Raw genomic sequence first — 20,290 nt, forward strand, 5'->3', positions numbered from 1 at the left:
AGGAAAACAAAACAAAACAAAGGCCTACACTATGGCAGGACTGGTGGACCCAGTTTTGGTGCCGCAGATAAAACAGAAACAAATCATTGCACATTCTTACAAAGAAACAACATCCACAGTGGTTTTCATACGCTGAGAGCAAACCATGAACTAAAGGCAAAGCCAAAGAGCCTCGGCTTTTCATGTGCCAAGAGAAAAGGGTGAAACTGAGAAGGACCAGAAAGATCTTTCACTCTTTTTTTGAAAAAAAAAAACCAAAAACTCTTTACATTCCTCTCTGTCTCTTCAATTTCATTCCCTGTCTTGTCCAAGTGCTGAGCAATGGGGCACATGTGCTTGCTTTCAACAAGCCTTATTGGGCTTGATATGAAATTGCTTTTGGAAATCTGGCCTTTCATTTCAAAGAGGTTGCTGCTTTTCTTCCGCTTTTCGCCACTCCTTCTATAAGATGCTGAGAGACACTATTAAAAAGCCTTTGAAACATAGCAAAGTGAAGCAAAAACACTCAATGCCCATTTCAGAAGCGGTCCTTCTCCAGTTTCCCACAGTTGCTAAAAAGGGCCTAATCCACGTCAAGGCTGGGAGTCCAACGTTTGCGCTTAAAGATAGGAGGGAATGCTATTTCTTTTGGGCTTCTTTCCAAGGAAGCCAAATCCATGCACAAATCATTTCCCACCGGTAATCATGCAGTGAGGAAAAGCGGCGAAAGGGGGAAGTTAAAGTACCCGTGCTGTTCAAAGGCAAAGAAGGCGTTTTGAAATCAGGGAGGACAACAAGGTGGGGACTTTTCCCATTTTTCCCACCTTTGTAAAAGCCCTTTTGGATCCTCTGTTCTGTTTTCTTTCTGTGTGATGAAAGGGAGTGAAGCCCGTGACATGGTGGATGTGTGGAAAATGCATGTGTTTTTTTCCAGGGTGAGTAGACAGTGTATGTTGCAAGCTCTGTTAGATGCAGAGTTGGCGATTTCGGCTCCTGAGGAAAATGGTGGAGGGCAAAGGAGCTTTGAAAGCTTGAGCTGCTGATGACTTTTCCCTGGATATGGCTTCTTGCAAAGCTTGAAAGATGCAGAGTAGCGGCTTTCAGCCATTAAGGACTCCAAGTGGCAGAAAAAGCCTAGAGAAGAGTGCCCCGTGTGAGGATCGAACTCACGACCTTCAGATTATGAGACTGACGCGCTACCTACTGCGCTAACGAGGCTGCGTGCTGGAAGATGGGCACTTGTCCCCCCTGCCCACCACGCTTGGAAGACCATGGCGGTGCTAGTTTTCTTCTCGCTTTGGTTTTCTCTATTTCTCCCACAGCAGCCTTGGCAGTTTTCCCATATGGTCTAGCGGTTAGGATTCCTGGTTTTCACCCAGGCGCCACGGATTCGACTCCCGGTATGGGAAATGCAAGATATTTTAGTGACACGCTTGCTCCTGCTGCTTAAACCTGCCAAACTCTTTTCCCCTTGCAACCTCAAATCATTCCCTTGTTGGCAAAGTACCAAGCAACGCAACATACATGCTCTGCTTCAACAACCCCTAGTGCTTTACTTCCAACTGCTTTACAAATCTGCCCGCATAGTCCAGCGGGTCTTGCTGCTTTGCCTCCCTCTCTCTACGCTCATTTTGAGGACAATTTATCAAAGAGTCGAAAGACATGCGAAGACTAAAAACTTGCAAACACTCACAGTCATCACTGACCGGTCATAAAAACCCGATGAAATCAACGAAGAAAACCCCAGGCGACATTAAGAATATTCCGTCCCCACCTTGCCTTCATGGAAGGAAAACAAAACAAAACAAAGGCCTACACTATGGCAGGACTGGTGGACCCAGTTTTGGTGCCGCAGATAAAACAGAAACAAATCATTGCACATTCTTACAAAGAAACAACATCCACAGTGGTTTTCATACGCTGAGAGCAAACCATGAACTAAAGGCAAAGCCAAAGAGCCTCGGCTTTTCATGTGCCAAGAGAAAAGGGTGAAACTGAGAAGGACCAGAAAGATCTTTCACTCTTTTTTTGAAAAAAAAAAACCAAAAACTCTTTACATTCCTCTCTGTCTCTTCAATTTCATTCCCTGTCTTGTCCAAGTGCTGAGCAATGGGGCACATGTGCTTGCTTTCAACAAGCCTTATTGGGCTTGATATGAAATTGCTTTTGGAAATCTGGCCTTTCATTTCAAAGAGGTTGCTGCTTTTCTTCCGCTTTTTGCCACTCCTTCTATAAGATGCTGAGAGACACTATTAAAAAGCCTTTGAAACATAGCAAAGTGAAGCAAAAACACTCAATGCCCATTTCAGAAGCGGTCCTTCTCCAGTTTCCCACAGTTGCTAAAAAGGGCCTAATCCACGTCAAGGCTGGGAGTCCAACGTTTGCGGGTAAAGATAGGAGGGAATGCTATTTCTTTTGGGCTTCTTTCCAAGGAAGCCAAATCCATGCACAAATCATTTCCCACCGGTAATCATGCAGTGAGGAAAAGCGGCGAAAGGGGGAAGTTAATGTACCCGTGCTATTCAAAGGCAAAGAAAGCGTTTTGAAATCAGGGAGGACAACAAGGTGGGGACTTTTCCCATTTTTCCCACCTTTGTAAAAGCCCTTTTGGATCCTCTGTTCTGTTTTCTTTCTGTGTGATGAAAGGGAGTGAAGCCCGTGACATGGTGGATGTGTGGAAAATGCATGTGTTTTTTTCCAGGGTGAGTAGACAGTGTATGTTGCAAGCTCTGTTAGATGCAGAGTTGGCGATTTCGGCTCCTGAGGAAAATGGTGGAGGGCAAAGGAGCTTTGAAAGCTTGAGCTGCTGATGACTTTTCCCTGGATATGGCTTCTTGCAAAGCTTGAAAGATGCAGAGTAGCGGCTTTCAGCCATTAAGGACTCCAAGTGGCAGAAAAAGCCTAGAGAAGAGTGCCTCGTGTGAGGATCGAACTCACGACCTTCAGATTATGAGACTGACGCGCTACGTACTGCGCTAACGAGGCTGCGTGCTGGAAGATGGGCACTTGTCCCCCCTGCCCACCACGCTTGGAAGACCATGGCGGTGCTAGTTTTCTTCTCGCTTTGGTTTTCTCTATTTCTCCCACAGCAGGCTTGGCAGTTTTCCCATATGGTCTAGCGGTTAGGATTCCTGGTTTTCACCCAGGCGGTCCGGGTTCGACTCCCGGTATGGGAAATGCAAGATGTTTTAGTGACACGCTTGCTCCTGCTGCTTAAACCTGCCAAACTCTTTTCCCCTTGCAACCTCAAATCATTCCCTTGTTGGCAAAGTACCAAGCAACGCAACATACATGCTCTGCTTCAACAACCCCTAGTGCTTTACTTCCAACTGCTTTACAAATCTGCCCGCATAGTCCAGCGGGTCTTGCTGCTTTGCCTCCCTCTCTCTACGCTCATTTTGAGGACAATTTATCAAAGAGTCGAAAGACATGCGAAGACTAAAAACTTGCAAACACTCACAGTCATCACTGACCGGTCATAAAAACCCAATGAAATCAACGAAGAAAACCCCAGGCGACATTAAGAATATTCCGTCCCCACCTTGCCTTCATGGAAGGAAAACAAAACAAAACAAAGGCCTACACTATGGCAGGACTGGTGGACCCAGTTTTGGTGCGGCAGATAAAACAGAAAGAAATCATTGCACATTCTTACAAAGAAACAACATCCACAGTGGTTATCATACACTGAGAGCAAACCATGAACTAAAGGCAAAGCCAAAGAGCCTCGGCTTTTCATGTGCCAAGAGAAAAGGGTGAAACTGAGAAGGCCCAGAAAGATCTTTCACTCTTTTTTTGAAAAAAAAAAACCAAAAACTCTTTACATTCCTCTCTGTCTCTTCAATTTCATTCCCTGTCTTGTCCAAGTGCTGAGCAATGGGGCACATGTGCTTGCTTTCAACAAGCCTTATTGGGCATGATATGAAATTGCTTTTGGAAATCTGGCCTTTCATTTCAAAGAGGTTGCTGCTTTTCTTCCGCTTTTCGCCACTCCTTCTATAAGATGCTGAGAGACACTATTAAAAAGCCTTTGAAACATAGCAAAGTGAAGCAAAAACACTCAATGCCCATTTCAGAAGCGGTCCTTCTCCAGTTTCCCACAGTTGCTAAAAAGGGCCTAATCCACGTCAAGGCTGGGAGTCCAACGTTTGCGGGTAAAGATAGGAGGGAATGCTATTTCTTTTGGGCTTCTTTCCAAGGAAGCCAAATCCATGCACAAATCATTTCCCACCGGTAATCATGCAGTGAGGAAAAGCGGCGAAAGGGGGAAGTTAAAGTACCCGTGCTGTTCAAAGGCAAAGAAGGCGTTTTGAAATCAGGGAGGACAACAAGGTGGGGACTTTTCCCATTTTTCCCACCTTTGTAAAAGCCCTTTTGGATCCTCTGTTCTGTTTTCTTTCTGTGTGATGAAAGGGAGTGAAGCCCGTGACATGGTGGATGTGTGGAAAATGCATGTGTTTTTTTCCAGGGTGAATAGACAGTGTATGTTGCAAGCTCTGTTAGATGCAGAGTTGGCGATTTCGGCTCCTGAGGAAAATGGTGGAGGGCAAAGGAGCATTGAAAGCTTGAGCTGCTGATGACTTTTCCCTGGATATGGCTTGTTGCAAAGCTTGAAAGATGCAGAGTAGCGGCTTTCAGCCATTAAGGACTCCAAGTGGCAGAAAAAGCCTAGAGAAGAGTGCCCCGTGTGAGGATCGAACTCACGACCTTCAGATTATGAGACTGACGCGCTACCTACTGTGCTAACGAGGCTGCGTGCTGGAAGATGGGCACTTGTCCCACCTGCCCACCACGCTTGGAAGACCATGGCGGTGCTAGTTTTTTTCTCGCTTTGGTTTTCTCTATTTCTCCCACAGCAGCCTTGGCAGTTTTCCCATATGGTCTAGCGGTTAGGATTCTTGGTTTTCGCCAGGGTTCGACTCCCGGTATGGGAAATGCAAGACATTTTAGTGACACGCTTGCTCCTGCTGCTTAAACCTGCCAAACTCTTTTTCCCCTTGCAACCTCAAATCATTCCCTTGTTGGCAAAGTACCAAGCAACGCAACATACATGCTCTGCTTCAACAACCCCTAGTGCTTTACTTCCAACTGCTTTACAAATCTGCCCGCATAGTCCAGCGGGTCTTGCTGCTTTGCCTCCCTCTCTCTACGCTCATTTTGAGGACAATTTATCAAAGAGTCGAAAGACATGCGAAGACTAAAAACTTGCAAACACTCACAGTCATCACTGACCGGTCATAAAAACCCAATGAAATCAACGAAGAAAACCCCAGGCGACATTAAGAATATTCCGTCCCCACCTTGCCTTCATGGAAGGAAAACAAAACAAAACAAAGGCCTACACTATGGCAGGACTGGTGGACCCAGTTTTGGTGCCGCAGATAAAACAGAAAGAAATCATTGCACATTCTTACAAAGAAACAACATCCACAGTGGTTATCATACACTGAGAGCAAACCATGAACTAAAGGCAAAGCCAAAGAGCCTCGGCTTTTCATGTGCCAAGAGAAAAGGGTGAAACTGAGAAGGCCCAGAAAGATCTTTCACTCTTTTTTTGAAAAAAAAAAACCAAAAACTCTTTACATTCCTCTCTGTCTCTTCAATTTCATTCCCTGTCTTGTCCAAGTGCTGAGCAATGGGGCACATGTGCTTGCTTTCAACAAGCCTTATTGGGCATGATATGAAATTGCTTTTGGAAATCTGGCCTTTCATTTCAAAGAGGTTGCTGCTTTTCTTCCGCTTTTCGCCACTCCTTCTATAAGATGCTGAGAGACACTATTAAAAAGCCTTTGAAACATAGCAAAGTGAAGCAAAAACACTCAATGCCCATTTCAGAAGCGGTCCTTCTCCAGTTTCCCACAGTTGCTAAAAAGGGCCTAATCCACGTCAAGGCTGGGAGTCCAACGTTTGCGGGTAAAGATAGGAGGGAATGCTATTTCTTTTGGGCTTCTTTCCAAGGAAGCCAAATCCATGCACAAATCATTTCCCACCGGTAATCATGCAGTGAGGAAAAGCGGCGAAAGGGGGAAGTTAAAGTACCCGTGCTGTTCAAAGGCAAAGAAGGCGTTTTGAAATCAGGGAGGACAACAAGGTGGGGACTTTTCCCATTTTTCCCACCTTTGTAAAAGCCCTTTTGGATCCTCTGTTCTGTTTTCTTTCTGTGTGATGAAAGGGAGTGAAGCCCGTGACATGGTGGGTGTGTGGAAAATGCATGTGTTTTTTTCCAGGGTGAATAGACAGTGTATGTTGCAAGCTCTGTTAGATGCAGAGTTGGCAATTTCGGCTCCTGAGGAAAATGGTGGAGGGCAAAGGAGCATTGAAAGCTTGAGCTGCTGATGACTTTTCCCTGGATATGGCTTGTTGCAAAGCTTGAAAGATGCAGAGTAGCGGCTTTCAGCCATTAAGGACTCCAAGTGGCAGAAAAAGCCTAGAGAAGAGTGCCCCGTGTGAGGATCGAACTCACGACCTTCAGATTATGAGACTGACGCGCTACCTACTGCGCTAACGAGGCTGCGTGCTGGAAGATGGGCACTTGTCCCACCTGCCCACCACGCTTGGAAGACCATGGCGGTGCTAGTTTTTTTCTCGCTTTGGTTTTCTCTATTTCTCCCACAGCAGCCTTGGCAGTTTTCCCATATGGTCTAGCGGTTAGGATTCCTGGTTTTCACCAGGGTTCGACTCCCGGTATGGGAAATGCAAGACATTTTAGTGACACGCTTGCTCCTGCTGCTTAAACCTGCCAAACTCTTTTTCCCCTTGCAACCTCAAATCATTCCCTTGTTGGCAAAGTACCAAGCAACGCAACATACATGCTCTGCTTCAACAACCCCTAGTGCTTTACTTCCAACTGCTTTACAAATCTGCCCGCATAGTCCAGCGGGTCTTGCTGCTTTGCCTCCCTCTCTCTACGCTCATTTTGAGGACAATTTATCAAAGAGTCGAAAGACATGCGAAGACTAAAAACTTGCAAACACTCACAGTCATCACTGACCGGTCATAAAAACCCAATGAAATCAACGAAGAAAACCCCAGGCGACATTAAGAATATTCCGTCCCCACCTTGCCTTCATGGAAGGAAAACAAAACAAAACAAAGGCCTACACTATGGCAGGACTGGTGGACCCAGTTTTGGTGCCGCAGATAAAACAGAAAGAAATCATTGCACATTCTTACAAAGAAACAACATCCACAGTGGTTATCATACACTGAGAGCAAACCATGAACTAAAGGCAAAGCCAAAGAGCCTCGGCTTTTCATGTGCCAAGAGAAAAGGGTGAAACTGAGAAGGCCCAGAAAGATCTTTCACTCTTTTTTTGAAAAAAAAAAACCAAAAACTCTTTACATTCCTCTCTGTCTCTTCAATTTCATTCCCTGTCTTGTCCAAGTGCTGAGCAATGGGGCACATGTGCTTGCTTTCAACAAGCCTTATTGGGTATGATATGAAATTGCTTTTGGAAATCTGGCCTTTCATTTCAAAGAGGTTGCTGCTTTTCTTCCGCTTTTCGCCACTCCTTCTATAAGATGCTGAGAGACACTATTAAAAAGCCTTTGAAACATAGCAAAGTGAAGCAAAAACACTCAATGCCCATTTCAGAAGCGGTCCTTCTCCAGTTTCCCACAGTTGCTAAAAAGGGCCTAATCCACGTCAAGGCTGGGAGTCCAACGTTTGCGGGTAAAGATAGGAGGGAATGCTATTTCTTTTGGGCTTCTTTCCAAGGAAGCCAAATCCATGCACAAATCATTTCCCACCAGTAATCATGCAGTGAGGAAAAGCGGCGAAAGGGGGAAGTTAAAGTACCCGTGCTGTTCAAAGGCAAAGAAGGCGTTTTGAAATCAGGGAGGACAACAAGGTGGGGACTTTTCCCATTTTTCCCACCTTTGTAAAAGCCCTTTTGGATCCTCTGTTCTGTTTTCTTTCTGTGTGATGAAAGGGAGTGAAGCCCGTGACATGGTGGATGTGTGGAAAATGCATGTGTTTTTTTCCAGGGTGAATAGACAGTGTATGTTGCAAGCTCTGTTAGATGCAGAGTTGGCGATTTCGGCTCCTGAGGAAAATGGTGGAGGGCAAAGGAGCATTGAAAGCTTGAGCTGCTGATGACTTTTCCCTGGATATGGCTTGTTGCAAAGCTTGAAAGATGCAGAGTAGCGGCTTTCAGCCATTAAGGACTCCAAGTGGCAGAAAAAGCCTAGAGAAGAGTGCCCCGTGTGAGGATCGAACTCACGACCTTCAGATTATGAGACTGACGCGCTACCTACTGCGCTAACGAGGCTGCGTGTTGGAAGATGGGCACTTGTCCCACCTGCCCACCACGCTTGGAAGACCATGGCGGTGCTAGTTTTTTTCTCGCTTTGGTTTTCTCTATTTCTCCCACAGCAGCCTTGGCAGTTTTCCCATATGGTCTAGCGGTTAGGATTCCTGGTTTTCGCCAGGGTTCGACTCCCGGTATGGGAAATGCAAGACATTTTAGTGACACGCTTGCTCCTGCTGCTTAAACCTGCCAAACTCTTTTTCCCCTTGCAACCTCAAATCATTCCCTTGTTGGCAAAGTACCAAGCAACGCAACATACATGCTCTGCTTCAACAACCCCTAGTGCTTTACTTCCAACTGCTTTACAAATCTGCCCGCATAGTCCAGCGGGTCTTGCTGCTTTGCCTCCCTCTCTCTACGCTCATTTTGAGGACAATTTATCAAAGAGTCGAAAGACATGCGAAGACTAAAAACTTGCAAACACTCACAGTCATCACTGACCGGTCATAAAAACCCAATGAAATCAACGAAGAAAACCCCAGGCGACATTAAGAATATTCCGTCCCCACCTTGCCTTCATGGAAGGAAAACAAAACAAAACAAAGGCCTACACTATGGCAGGACTGGTGGACCCAGTTTTGGTGCGGCAGATAAAACAGAAACAAATCATTGCACATTCTTACAAAGAAACAACATCCACAGTGGTTATCATACACTGAGAGCAAACCATGAACTAAAGGCAAAGCCAAAGAGCCTCGGCTTTTCATGTGCCAAGAGAAAAGGGTGAAACTGAGAAGGCCCAGAAAGATCTTTCACTCTTTTTTTGAAAAAAAAAAACCAAAAACTCTTTACATTCCTCTCTGTCTCTTCAATTTCATTCCCTGTCTTGTCCAAGTGCTGAGCAATGGGGCACATGTGCTTGCTTTCAACAAGCCTTATTGGGCATGATATGAAATTGCTTTTGGAAATCTGGCCTTTCATTTCAAAGAGGTTGCTGCTTTTCTTCCGCTTTTCGCCACTCCTTCTATAAGATGCTGAGAGACACTATTAAAAAGCCTTTGAAACATAGCAAAGTGAAGCAAAAACACTCAATGCCCATTTCAGAAGCGGTCCTTCTCCAGTTTCCCACAGTTGCTAAAAAGGGCCTAATCCACGTCAAGGCTGGGAGTCCAACGTTTGCGGGTAAAGATAGGAGGGAATGCTATTTCTTTTGGGCTTCTTTCCAAGGAAGCCAAATCCATGCACAAATCATTTCCCACCGGTAATCATGCAGTGAGGAAAAGCGGCGAAAGGGGGAAGTTAAAGTACCCGTGCTGTTCAAAGGCAAAGAAGGCGTTTTGAAATCAGGGAGGACAACAAGGTGGGGACTTTTCCCATTTTTCCCACCTTTGTAAAAGCCCTTTTGGATCCTCTGTTCTGTTTTCTTTCTGTGTGATGAAAGGGAGTGAAGCCCGTGACATGGTGGATGTGTGGAAAATGCATGTGTTTTTTTCCAGGGTGAATAGACAGTGTATGTTGCAAGCTCTGTTAGATGCAGAGTTGGCGATTTCGGCTCCTGAGGAAAATGGTGGAGGGCAAAGGAGCATTGAAAGCTTGAGCTGCTGATGACTTTTCCCTGGATATGGCTTGTTGCAAAGCTTGAAAGATGCAGAGTAGCGGCTTTCAGCCATTAAGGACTCCAAGTGGCAGAAAAAGCCTAGAGAAGAGTGCCCCGTGTGAGGATCGAACTCACGACCTTCAGATTATGAGACTGACGCGCTACCTACTGCGCTAACGAGGCTGCGTGCTGGAAGATGGGCACTTGTCCCACCTGCCCACCACGCTTGGAAGACCATGGCGGTGCTAGTTTTTTTCTCGCTTTGGTTTTCTCTATTTCTCCCACAGCAGCCTTGGCAGTTTTCCCATATGGTCTAGCGGTTAGGATTCCTGGTTTTCGCCAGGGTTCGACTCCCGGTATGGGAAATGCAAGACATTTTAGTGACACGCTTGCTCCTGCTGCTTAAACCTGCCAAACTCTTTTTCCCCTTGCAACCTCAAATCATTCCCTTGTTGGCAAAGTACCAAGCAACGCAACATACATGCTCTGCTTCAACAACCCCTAGTGCTTTACTTCCAACTGCTTTACAAATCTGCCCGCATAGTCCAGCGGGTCTTGCTGCTTTGCCTCCCTCTCTCTACGCTCATTTTGAGGACAATTTATCAAAGAGTCGAAAGACATGCGAAGACTAAAAACTTGCAAACACTCACAGTCATCACTGACCGGTCATAAAAACCCAATGAAATCAACGAAGAAAACCCCAGGCGACATTAAGAATATTCCGTCCCCACCTTGCCTTCATGGAAGGAAAACAAAACAAAACAAAGGCCTACACTATGGCAGGACTGGTGGACCCAGTTTTGGTGCCGCAGATAAAACAGAAAGAAATCATTGCACATTCTTACAAAGAAACAACATCCACAGTGGTTATCATACACTGAGAGCAAACCATGAACTAAAGGCAAAGCCAAAGAGCCTCGGCTTTTCATGTGCCAAGAGAAAAGGGTGAAACTGAGAAGGCCCAGAAAGATCTTTCACTCTTTTTTTGAAAAAAAAAAACCAAAAACTCTTTACATTCCTCTCTGTCTCTTCAATTTCATTCCCTGTCTTGTCCAAGTGCTGAGCAATGGGGCACATGTGCTTGCTTTCAACAAGCCTTATTGGGCATGATATGAAATTGCTTTTGGAAATCTGGCCTTTCATTTCAAAGAGGTTGCTGCTTTTCTTCCGCTTTTCGCCACTCCTTCTATAAGATGCTGAGAGACACTATTAAAAAGCCTTTGAAACATAGCAAAGTGAAGCAAAAACACTCAATGCCCATTTCAGAAGCGGTCCTTCTCCAGTTTCCCACAGTTGCTAAAAAGGGCCTAATCCACGTCAAGGCTGGGAGTCCAACGTTTGCGGGTAAAGATAGGAGGGAATGCTATTTCTTTTGGGCTTCTTTCCAAGGAAGCCAAATCCATGCACAAATCATTTCCCACCGGTAATCATGCAGTGAGGAAAAGCGGCGAAAGGGGGAAGTTAAAGTACCCGTGCTGTTCAAAGGCAAAGAAGGCGTTTTGAAATCAGGGAGGACAACAAGGTGGGGACTTTTCCCATTTTTCCCACCTTTGTAAAAGCCCTTTTGGATCCTCTGTTCTGTTTTCTTTCTGTGTGATGAAAGGGAGTGAAGCCCGTGACATGGTGGATGTGTGGAAAATGCATGTGTTTTTTTCCAGGGTGAATAGACAGTGTATGTTGCAAGCTCTGTTAGATGCAGAGTTGGCGATTTCGGCTCCTGAGGAAAATGGTGGAGGGCAAAGGAGCATTGAAAGCTTGAGCTGCTGATGACTTTTCCCTGGATATGGCTTGTTGCAAAGCTTGAAAGATGCAGAGTAGCGGCTTTCAGCCATTAAGGACTCCAAGTGGCAGAAAAAGCCTAGAGAAGAGTGCCCCGTGTGAGGAACGAACTCACGACCTTCAGATTATGAGACTGACTCGCTACCTACTGCGCTAACGAGGCTGCGTGCTGGAAGATGGGCACTTGTCCCACCTGCCCACCACGCTTGGAAGACCATGGCGGTGCTAGTTTTTTTCTCGCTTTGGTTTTCTCTATTTCTCCCACAGCAGCCTTGGCAGTTTTCCCATATGGTCTAGCGGTTAGGATTCCTGGTTTTCGCCAGGGTTCGACTCCCGGTATGGGAAATGCAAGACATTTTAGTGACACGCTTGCTCCTGCTGCTTAAACCTGCCAAACTCTTTTTCCCCTTGCAACCTCAAATCATTCCCTTGTTGGCAAAGTACCAAGCAACGCAACATACATGCTCTGCTTCAACAACCCCTAGTGCTTTACTTCCAACTGCTTTACAAATCTGCCCGCATAGTCCAGCGGGTCTTGCTGCTTTGCCTCCCTCTCTCTACGCTCATTTTGAGGACAATTTATCAAAGAGTCGAAAGACATGCGAAGACTAAAAACTTGCAAACACTCACAGTCATCACTGACCGGTCATAAAAACCCAATGAAATCAACGAAGAAAACCCCAGGCGACATTAAGAATATTCCGTCCCCACCTTGCCTTCATGGAAGGAAAACAAAACAAAACAAAGGCCTACACTATGGCAGGACTGGTGGACCCAGTTTTGGTGCCGCAGATAAAACAGAAAGAAATCATTGCACATTCTTACAAAGAAACAACATCCACAGTGGTTATCATACACTGAGAGCAAACCATGAACTAAAGGCAAAGCCAAAGAGCCTCGGCTTTTCATGTGCCAAGAGAAAAGGGTGAAACTGAGAAGGACCAGAAAGATCTTTCACTCTTTTTTTGAAAAAAAAAAACCAAAAACTCTTTACATTCCTCTCTGTCTCTTCAATTTCATTCCCTGTCTTGTCCAAGTGCTGAGCAATGGGGCACATGTCCTTGCTTTCAACAAGCCTTATTGGGCTTGATATGAAATTGCTTTTGGAAATCTGGCCTTTCATTTCAAAGAGGTTGCTGCTTTTCTTCCGCTTTTCGCCACTCCTTCTATAAGATGCTGAGAGACACTATTAAAAAGCCTTTGAAACATAGCAAAGTGAAGCAAAAACACTCAATGCCCATTTCAGAAGCGGTCCTTCTCCAGTTTCCCACAGTTGCTAAAAAGGGCCTAATCCACGTCAATGCTGGGAGTCCAACGTTTGCGGGTAAAGATAGGAGGGAATGCTATTTCTTTTGGGCTTCTTTCCAAGGAAGCCAAATCCATGCACAAATCATTTCCCACCGGTAATCATGCAGTGAGGAAAAGCGGCGAAAGGGAGAAGTTAAAGTACCCGTGCTGTTCAAAGGCAAAGAAGGCGTTTTGAAATCAGGGAGGACAACAAGGTGGGGACTTTTCCCATTTTTCCCACCTTTGTAAAAGCCCTTTTGGATCCTCTGTTCTGTTTTCTTTCTGTGTGATGAAAGGGAGTGAAGCCCGTGACATGGTGGATGTGTGGAAAATGCATGTGTTTTTTTCCAGGGTGAGTAGACAGTGTATGTTGCAAGCTCTGTTAGATGCAGAGTTGGCGATTTCGGCTCCTGAGGAAAATGGTGGAGGGCAAAGGAGCTTTGAAAGCTTGAGCTGCTGATGACTTTTCCCTGGTTATGGCTTCTTGTAAAGCTTGAAAGATGCAGAGTAGCGGCTTTCAGCCATTAAGGACTCCAAGTGGCAGAAAAAGCCTAGAGAAGAGTGCCCCGTGTGAGGATCGAACTCACGACCTTCAGATTATGAGACTGACGCGCTACCTACTGCGCTAACGAGGCTGCGTGCTGGAAGATGGGCACTTGTCCCCCCTGCCCACCACGCTTGGAAGACCATGGCGGTGCTAGTTTTCTTCTCGCTTTGGTTTTCTCTATTTCTCCCACAGCAGCCTTGGCAGTTTTCCCATATGGTCTAGCGGTTAGGATTCCTGGTTTTCACCCAGGCGGCCCGGGTTGGACTCCCGGTATGGGAAATGCAAGACATTTTAGTGACACGCTTGCTCCTGCTGCTTAAACCTGCCAAACTCTTTTCCCCTTGCAACCTCAAATCATTTCCTTGTTGGCAAAGTACCAAGCAACGCAACATACATGCTCTGCTTCAACAACCCCTAGTGCTTTACTTCCAACTGCTTTACAAATCTGCCCGCATAGTCCAGCGGGTCTTGCTGCTTTGCCTCCCTCTCTCTATGCTCATTTTGAGGACAAATTATCAAAGAGTCGAAAGACATGCGAAGACTAAAAACTTGCAAACACTCACAGTCATCACTGACCGGTCATAAAAACCCAATGAAATCAACGAAGAAAACCCCAGGCGACATTAAGAATATTCCGTCCCCACCTTGCCTTCATGGAAGGAAAACAAAACAAAACAAAGGCCTACACTATGGCAGGACTGGTGGACCCAGTTTTGGTGCCGCAGATAAAACAGAAACAAATCATTGCACATTCTTACAAAGAAACAACAGCCACAGTGGTTATCATACGCTGAGAGCAAACCATGAACTAAAGGCAAAGCCAAAGAGCCTCGGCTTTTCATGTGCCAAGAGAAAAGGGTGAAACTGAGAAGGACCAGAAAGATCTTTCACTCTTTTTTTGAAAAAAAAAAACCAAAAACTCTTTACATTCCTCTCTGTCTCTTCAATTTCATTCCCTGTCTTGTCCAAGTGCTGAGCAATGGGGCACATGTGCTTGCTTTCAACAATCCTTATTGGGCTTGATATGAAATTGCTTTTGGAAATCTGGCCTTTCATTTCAAAGAGGTTGCTGCTTTTCTTCCGCTTTTCGCCACTCCTTCTATAAGATGCTGAGAGACACTATTAAAAAGCCTTTGAAACATAGCAAAGTGAAGCAAAAACACTCAATGCCCATTTCAGAAGCGGTCCTTCTCCAGTTTCCCACAGTTGCTAAAAAGGGCCTAATCCACGTCAAGGCTGGGAGTCCAACGTTTGCGGGTAAAGATAGGAGGGAATGCTATTTCTTTTGGGCTTCTTTCCAAGGAAGCCAAATCCATGCACAAATCATTTCCCACCGGTAATCATGCAGTGAGGAAAAGCGGCGAAAGGGGGAAGTTAAAGTACCCGTGCTATTCAAAGGCAAAGAAAGCGTTTTGAAATCAGGGAGGACAACAAGGTGGGGACTTTTCCCATTTTTCCCACCTTTGTAAAAGCCCTTTTGGATCCTCTGTTCTGTTTTCTTTCTGTGTGATGAAAGGGAGTGAAGCCCATGACATGGTGGATGTGTGGAAAATGCATGTGTTTTTTTCCAGGGTGAGTAGACAGTGTATGTTGCAAGCTCTGTTAGATGCAGAGTTGGCGATTTCGGCTCCTGAGGAAAATGGTGGAGGGCAAAGGAGCTTTGAAAGCTTGAGCTTCTGATGACTTTTCCCTGGATATGGCTTCTTGCAAAGCTTGAAAGATGCAGAGTAGCGGCTTTCAGCCATTAAGGACTCCAAGTGGCAGAAAAAGCCTAGAGAAGAGTGCCCCGTGTGAGGATCGAACTCACGACCTTCAGATTATGAGACTGACGCGATACCTACTGCGCTAACGAGGCTGCGTGCTGGAAGATGGGCACTTGTCCCCCCTGCCCACCACGCTTGGAAGACCATGGCGGTGCTATTTTTCTTCTCGCTTTGGTTTTCTCTATTTCTCCCACAGCAGCCTTGGCAGTTTTCCCATATGGTCTAGCGGTTAGGATTCCTGGTTTTCACCCAGGCGGCCCGGGTTCGACTCCCGGTATGGGAAATGCAAGATATTTTAGTGACACGCTTGCTCCTGCTGCTTAAACCTGCCAAACTCTTTTCCCCTTGCAACCTCAAATCATTCCCTTGTTGGCAAAGTACCAAGCAACGCAACATACATGCTCTGCTTCAACAACCCCTAGTGCTTTACTTCCAACTGCTTTACAAATCTGCCCGCATAGTCCAGCGGGTCTTGCTGCTTTACCTCCCTCTCTCTACGCTCATTTTGAGGACAATTTATCAAAGAGTCGAAAGACATGCGAAGACTAAAAACTTGCAAACACTCACAGTCATCACTGACCGGTCATAAAAACCCAATGAAATCAACGAAGAAAACCCCAGGCGACATTAAGAATATTCCATCCCCACCTTGCCTTCATGGAAGGAAAACAAAACAAAACAAAGGCCTACACTATGGCAGGACTGGTGGACCCAGTTTTGGTGCTGCAGATAAAACAGAAAGAAATCATTGCACATTCTTACAAAGAAACAACATCCACAGTGGTTATCATACACTGAGAGCAAACCATGAACTAAAGGCAAAGCCAAAGAGCCTCGGCTTTTCATGTGCCAAGAGAAAAGGGTGAAACTGAGAAGGCCCAGAAAGATCTTTCACTCTTTTTTTGAAAAAAAAAAACCAAAAACTCTTTACATTCCTCTCTGTCTCTTCAATTTCATTCCCTGTCTTGTCCAAGTGCTGAGCAATGGGGCACATGTGCTTGCTTTCAACAAGCCTTATTGGGTATGATATGAAATTGCTTTTGGAAATCTGGCCTTTCATTTCAAAGAGGTTGCTGCTTTTCTTCCGCTTTTCGCCACTCCTTCTATAAGATGCTGAGAGACACTATTAAAAAGCCTTTGAAACATAGCAAAGTGAAGCAAAAACACTCAATGCCCATTTCAGAAGCGGTCCTTCTCCAGTTTCCCACAGTTGCTAAAAAGGGCCTAATCCACGTCAAGGCTGGGAGTCCAACGTTTGCGGGTAAAGATAGGAGGGAATGCTATTTCTTTTGGGCTTCTTTCCAAGGAAGCCAAATCCATGCACAAATCATTTCCCACCGGTAATCATGCAGTGAGGAAAAGCGGCGAAAGGGGGAAGTTAAAGTACCCGTGCTGTTCAAAGGCAAAGAAGGCCTTTTGAAATCAGGGAGGACAACAAGGTGGGGACTTTTCCCATTTTTCCCACCTTTGTAAAAGCCCTTTTGGATCCTCTGTTCTGTTTTCTTTCTGTGTGATGAAAGGGAGTGAAGCCCGTGACATGGTGGATGTGTGGAAAATGCATGTGTTTTTTTCCAGGGTGAATAGACAGTGTATGTTGCAAGCTCTGTTAGATGCAGAGTTGGCGATTTCGGCTCCTGAGGAAAATGGTGGAGGGCAAAGGAGCATTGAAAGCTTGAGCTGCTGATGACTTTTCCCTGGATATGGCTTGTTGCAAAGCTTGAAAGATGCAGAGTAGCGGCTTTCAGCCATTAAGGACTCCAAGTGGCAGAAAAAGCCTAGAGAAGAGTGCCCCGTGTGAGGATCGAACTCACGACCTTCAGATTATGAGACTGACGCGATACCTACTGCGCTAACGAGGCTGCGTGCTGGAAGATGGGCACTTGTCCCACCTGCCCACCACGCTTGGAAGACCATGGCGGTGCTAGTTTTTTTCTCGCTTTGGTTTTCTCTATTTCTCCCACAGCAGCCTTGGCAGTTTTCCCATATGGTCTAGCGGTTAGGATTCCTGGTTTTCGCCAGGGTTCGACTCCCGGTATGGGAAATGCAAGATGTTTTAGTGACACGCTTGCTCCTGCTGCTTAAACCTGCCAAACTCTTTTCCCCTTGCAACCTCAAATCATTCCCTTGTTGGCAAAGTACCAAGCAACGCAACATACATGCTCTGCTTCAACAACCCCTAGTGCTTTACTTCCAACTGCTTTACAAATCTGCCCGCATAGTCCAGCGGGTCTTGCTGCTTTGCCTCCCTCTCTCTACGCTCATTTTGAGGACAATTTATCAAAGAGTCGAAAGACATGCGAAGACTAAAAACTTGCAAACACTCACAGTCATCACTGACCGGTCATAAAAACCCAATGAAATCAACGAAGAAAACCCCAGGCGACATTAAGAATATTCCGTCCCCACCTTGCCTTCATGGAAGGAAAACAAAACAAAACAAAGGCCTACACTATGGCAGGACTGGTGGACCCAGTTTTGGTGCCGCAGATAAAACAGAAACAAATCATTGCACATTCTTACAAAGAAACAACATCCACAGTGGTTATCATACGCTGAGAGCAAACCATGAACTAAAGGCAAAGCCAAAGAGCCTCGGCTTTTCATGTGCCAAGAGAAAAGGGTGAAACTGAGAAGGACCAGAAAGATCTTTCACTCTTTTTTTGAAAAAAAAAAACCAAAAACTCTTTACATTCCTCTCTGTCTCTTCAATTTCATTCCCTGTCTTGTCCAAGTGCTGAGCAATGGGGCACATGTGCTTGCTTTCAACAAGCCTTATTGGGCTTGATATGAAATTGCTTTTGGAAATCTGGCCTTTCATTTCAAAGAGGTTGCTGCTTTTCTTCCGCTTTTCGCCACTCCTTCTATAAGATGCTGAGAGACACTATTAAAAAGCCTTTGAAACATAGCAAAGTGAAGCAAAAACACTCAATGCCCATTTCAGAAGCGGTCCTTCTCCAGTTTCCCACAGTTGCTAAAAAGGGCCTAATCCACGTCAAGGCTGGGAGTCCAACGTTTGCGGGTAAAGATAGGAGGGAATGCTATTTCTTTTGGGCTTCTTTCCAAGGAAGCCAAATCCATGCACAAATCATTTCCCACCGGTAATCATGCAGTGAGGAAAAGCGACGAAAGGGGGAAGTTAAAGTACCCGTGCTGTTCAAATGAAAAGAAGACGTTTTGAAATCAGGGAGGACAACAAGGTGGGGACTTTTCCCATTTTTCCCACCTTTGTAAAAGCCCTTTTGGATCCCCTGTTCTGTTTTCTTTCTGTGTGATGAAAGGGAGTGAAGCCCGTGACATGGTGGATGTGTGGAAAATGCATGTGTTTTTTTCCAGGGTGAGTAGACAGTGTATGTTGCAAGCTCTGTTAGATGCAGAGTTGGTGATTTCGGCTCCTGAGGAAAATGGTGGAGGGCAAAGGAGCTTTGAAAGCTTGAGCTGCTGATGACTTTTCCCTGGATATGGCTTCTTGCAAAGCTTGAAAGATGCAGAGTTGCGGCTTTCAGCCATTAAGGACTCCAAGTGGCAGAAAAAGCCTAGAGAAGAGTGCCCCGTGTGAGGATCGAACTCACGACCTTCAGATTATGAGACTGACGCGCTACCTACTGCGCTAACGAGGCTGCGTGCTGGAAGATGAGCACTTGTCCCACCTGCCCACCACGCTTGGAAGACCATGGCGGTGCTAGTTTTCTTCTCGCTTTGGTTTTCTCTATTTCTCCCACAACAGCCTTGGCAGTTTTCCCATATGGTCTAGCGGTTAGGATTCCTGGTTTTCACCCAGGCGGCCCGGGTTCGACTCCCGGTATGGGAAATGCAAGACATTTTAGTGACACGCTTGCTCCTGCTGCTTAAACCTGCCAAACTCTTTTCCCCTTGCAACCTCAAATCATTCCCTTGTTGGCAAAGTACCAAGCAACGCAACATACATGCTCTGCTTCAACAACCCCTAGTGCTTTACTTCCAACTGCTTTACAAATCTGCCCGCATAGTCCAGCGGGTCTTGCTGCTTTGCCTCCCTCTCTCTACGCTCATTTTGAGGACAATTTATCAAAGAGTCGAAAGACATGCGAAGACTAAAAACTTGCAAACACTCACAGTCATCACTGACCGGTCATAAAAACCCAATGAAATCAACGAAGAAAACCCCAGGCGACATTAAGAATATTCCGTCCCCACCTTGCCTTCATGGAAAGAAAACAAAACAAAACAAAGGCCTACACTATGGCAGGACTGGTGGACCCAGTTTTGGTGCTGCAGATAAAACAGAAACAAATCATTGCACATTCTTACAAAGAAACAACATCCACAGTGGTTATCATACGCTGAGAGCAAACCATGAACTAAAGGCAAAGCCAAAGCCCCTCGGCTTTTCATGTGCCAAGAGAAAAGGGTGAAACTGAGAAGGACCAGAAAGATCTTTCACTCTTTTTTTGAAAAAAAAAAAACCAAAAACTCTTTACATTCCTCTCTGTCTCTTCAATTTCATTCCCTGTCTTGTCCAAGTGCTGAGCAATGGGGCACATGTGCTTGCTTTCAACAAGCCTTATTGGGCTTGATATGAAATTGCTTTTGGAAATCTGGCCTTTCATTTCAAAGAGGTTGCTGCTTTTCTTCCGCTTTTCGCCACTCCTTCTATAAGATGCTGAGAGACACTATTAAAAAGCCTTTGAAACATAGCAAAGTGAAGCAAAAACACTCAATGCCCATTTCAGAAGCGGTCCTTCTCCAGTTTCCCACAGTTGCTAAAAAGGGCCTAATCCACGTCAAGGCTGGGAGTCCAACGTTTGCGCTTAAAGATAGGAGGGAATGCTATTTCTTTTGGGCTTCTTTCCAAGGAAGCCAAATCCATGCACAAATCATTTCCCACCGGTAATCATGCAGTGAGGAAAAGCGGCGAAAGGGGGAAGTTAAAGTACCCGTGCTGTTCAAAGGCAAAGAAGGCGTTTTGAAATCAGGGAGGACAACAAGGTGGGGACTTTTCCCATTTTTCCCACCTTTGTAAAAGCCCTTTTGGATCCTCTGTTCTGTTTTCTTTCTGTGTGATGAAAGGGAGTGAAGCCCGTGACATGGTGGATGTGTGGAAAATGCATGT

The 20,290-nt window shown here is 45.6% G+C and overlaps 15 non-coding genes across 15 annotated transcripts; 4 read left to right on the top strand and 11 right to left on the bottom strand.

Annotated features, from left to right (window-relative positions):
- Window positions 1-1,124: 1,124 nt before the first annotated feature.
- Window positions 1,125-1,197, bottom strand: TRNAM-CAU (transfer RNA methionine (anticodon CAU)). Its single transcript has one exon. It is a non-coding gene; the product is annotated as a tRNA-Met (tRNA).
- A 1,694-nt stretch (window positions 1,198-2,891) lies between these two features.
- TRNAM-CAU (transfer RNA methionine (anticodon CAU)) lies at window positions 2,892-2,964 on the bottom strand. The gene has a single exon. It is a non-coding gene; the product is annotated as a tRNA-Met (tRNA).
- Window positions 2,965-3,083: 119 nt separating this feature from the next.
- Window positions 3,084-3,155, top strand: TRNAE-UUC (transfer RNA glutamic acid (anticodon UUC)). The gene has a single exon. It is a non-coding gene; the product is annotated as a tRNA-Glu (tRNA).
- Window positions 3,156-4,658: 1,503 nt separating this feature from the next.
- TRNAM-CAU (transfer RNA methionine (anticodon CAU)) lies at window positions 4,659-4,731 on the bottom strand. Its single transcript has one exon. It is a non-coding gene; the product is annotated as a tRNA-Met (tRNA).
- Window positions 4,732-6,417: 1,686 nt separating this feature from the next.
- Window positions 6,418-6,490, bottom strand: TRNAM-CAU (transfer RNA methionine (anticodon CAU)). Its single transcript has one exon. It is a non-coding gene; the product is annotated as a tRNA-Met (tRNA).
- Window positions 6,491-8,176: 1,686 nt separating this feature from the next.
- On the bottom strand, window positions 8,177-8,249 carry TRNAM-CAU (transfer RNA methionine (anticodon CAU)). Its single transcript has one exon. It is a non-coding gene; the product is annotated as a tRNA-Met (tRNA).
- A 1,686-nt stretch (window positions 8,250-9,935) lies between these two features.
- TRNAM-CAU (transfer RNA methionine (anticodon CAU)) lies at window positions 9,936-10,008 on the bottom strand. The gene has a single exon. It is a non-coding gene; the product is annotated as a tRNA-Met (tRNA).
- A 1,686-nt stretch (window positions 10,009-11,694) lies between these two features.
- TRNAM-CAU (transfer RNA methionine (anticodon CAU)) lies at window positions 11,695-11,767 on the bottom strand. The gene has a single exon. It is a non-coding gene; the product is annotated as a tRNA-Met (tRNA).
- Window positions 11,768-13,453: 1,686 nt separating this feature from the next.
- On the bottom strand, window positions 13,454-13,526 carry TRNAM-CAU (transfer RNA methionine (anticodon CAU)). Its single transcript has one exon. It is a non-coding gene; the product is annotated as a tRNA-Met (tRNA).
- Window positions 13,527-13,645: 119 nt separating this feature from the next.
- On the top strand, window positions 13,646-13,717 carry TRNAE-UUC (transfer RNA glutamic acid (anticodon UUC)). The gene has a single exon. It is a non-coding gene; the product is annotated as a tRNA-Glu (tRNA).
- A 1,503-nt stretch (window positions 13,718-15,220) lies between these two features.
- Window positions 15,221-15,293, bottom strand: TRNAM-CAU (transfer RNA methionine (anticodon CAU)). The gene has a single exon. It is a non-coding gene; the product is annotated as a tRNA-Met (tRNA).
- Window positions 15,294-15,412: 119 nt separating this feature from the next.
- TRNAE-UUC (transfer RNA glutamic acid (anticodon UUC)) lies at window positions 15,413-15,484 on the top strand. Its single transcript has one exon. It is a non-coding gene; the product is annotated as a tRNA-Glu (tRNA).
- Window positions 15,485-16,987: 1,503 nt separating this feature from the next.
- On the bottom strand, window positions 16,988-17,060 carry TRNAM-CAU (transfer RNA methionine (anticodon CAU)). Its single transcript has one exon. It is a non-coding gene; the product is annotated as a tRNA-Met (tRNA).
- A 1,685-nt stretch (window positions 17,061-18,745) lies between these two features.
- On the bottom strand, window positions 18,746-18,818 carry TRNAM-CAU (transfer RNA methionine (anticodon CAU)). The gene has a single exon. It is a non-coding gene; the product is annotated as a tRNA-Met (tRNA).
- A 119-nt stretch (window positions 18,819-18,937) lies between these two features.
- On the top strand, window positions 18,938-19,009 carry TRNAE-UUC (transfer RNA glutamic acid (anticodon UUC)). Its single transcript has one exon. It is a non-coding gene; the product is annotated as a tRNA-Glu (tRNA).
- The last annotated feature ends 1,281 nt before the right edge of the window (window positions 19,010-20,290 follow it).

This window comes from Staurois parvus, unplaced genomic scaffold (genome assembly GCF_062004578.1).
Source record: "Staurois parvus isolate SC_StPar_1 unplaced genomic scaffold, SC_StPar_1.0 ptg000662l, whole genome shotgun sequence".
NCBI lineage: Eukaryota > Metazoa > Chordata > Amphibia > Anura > Ranidae > Staurois > Staurois parvus.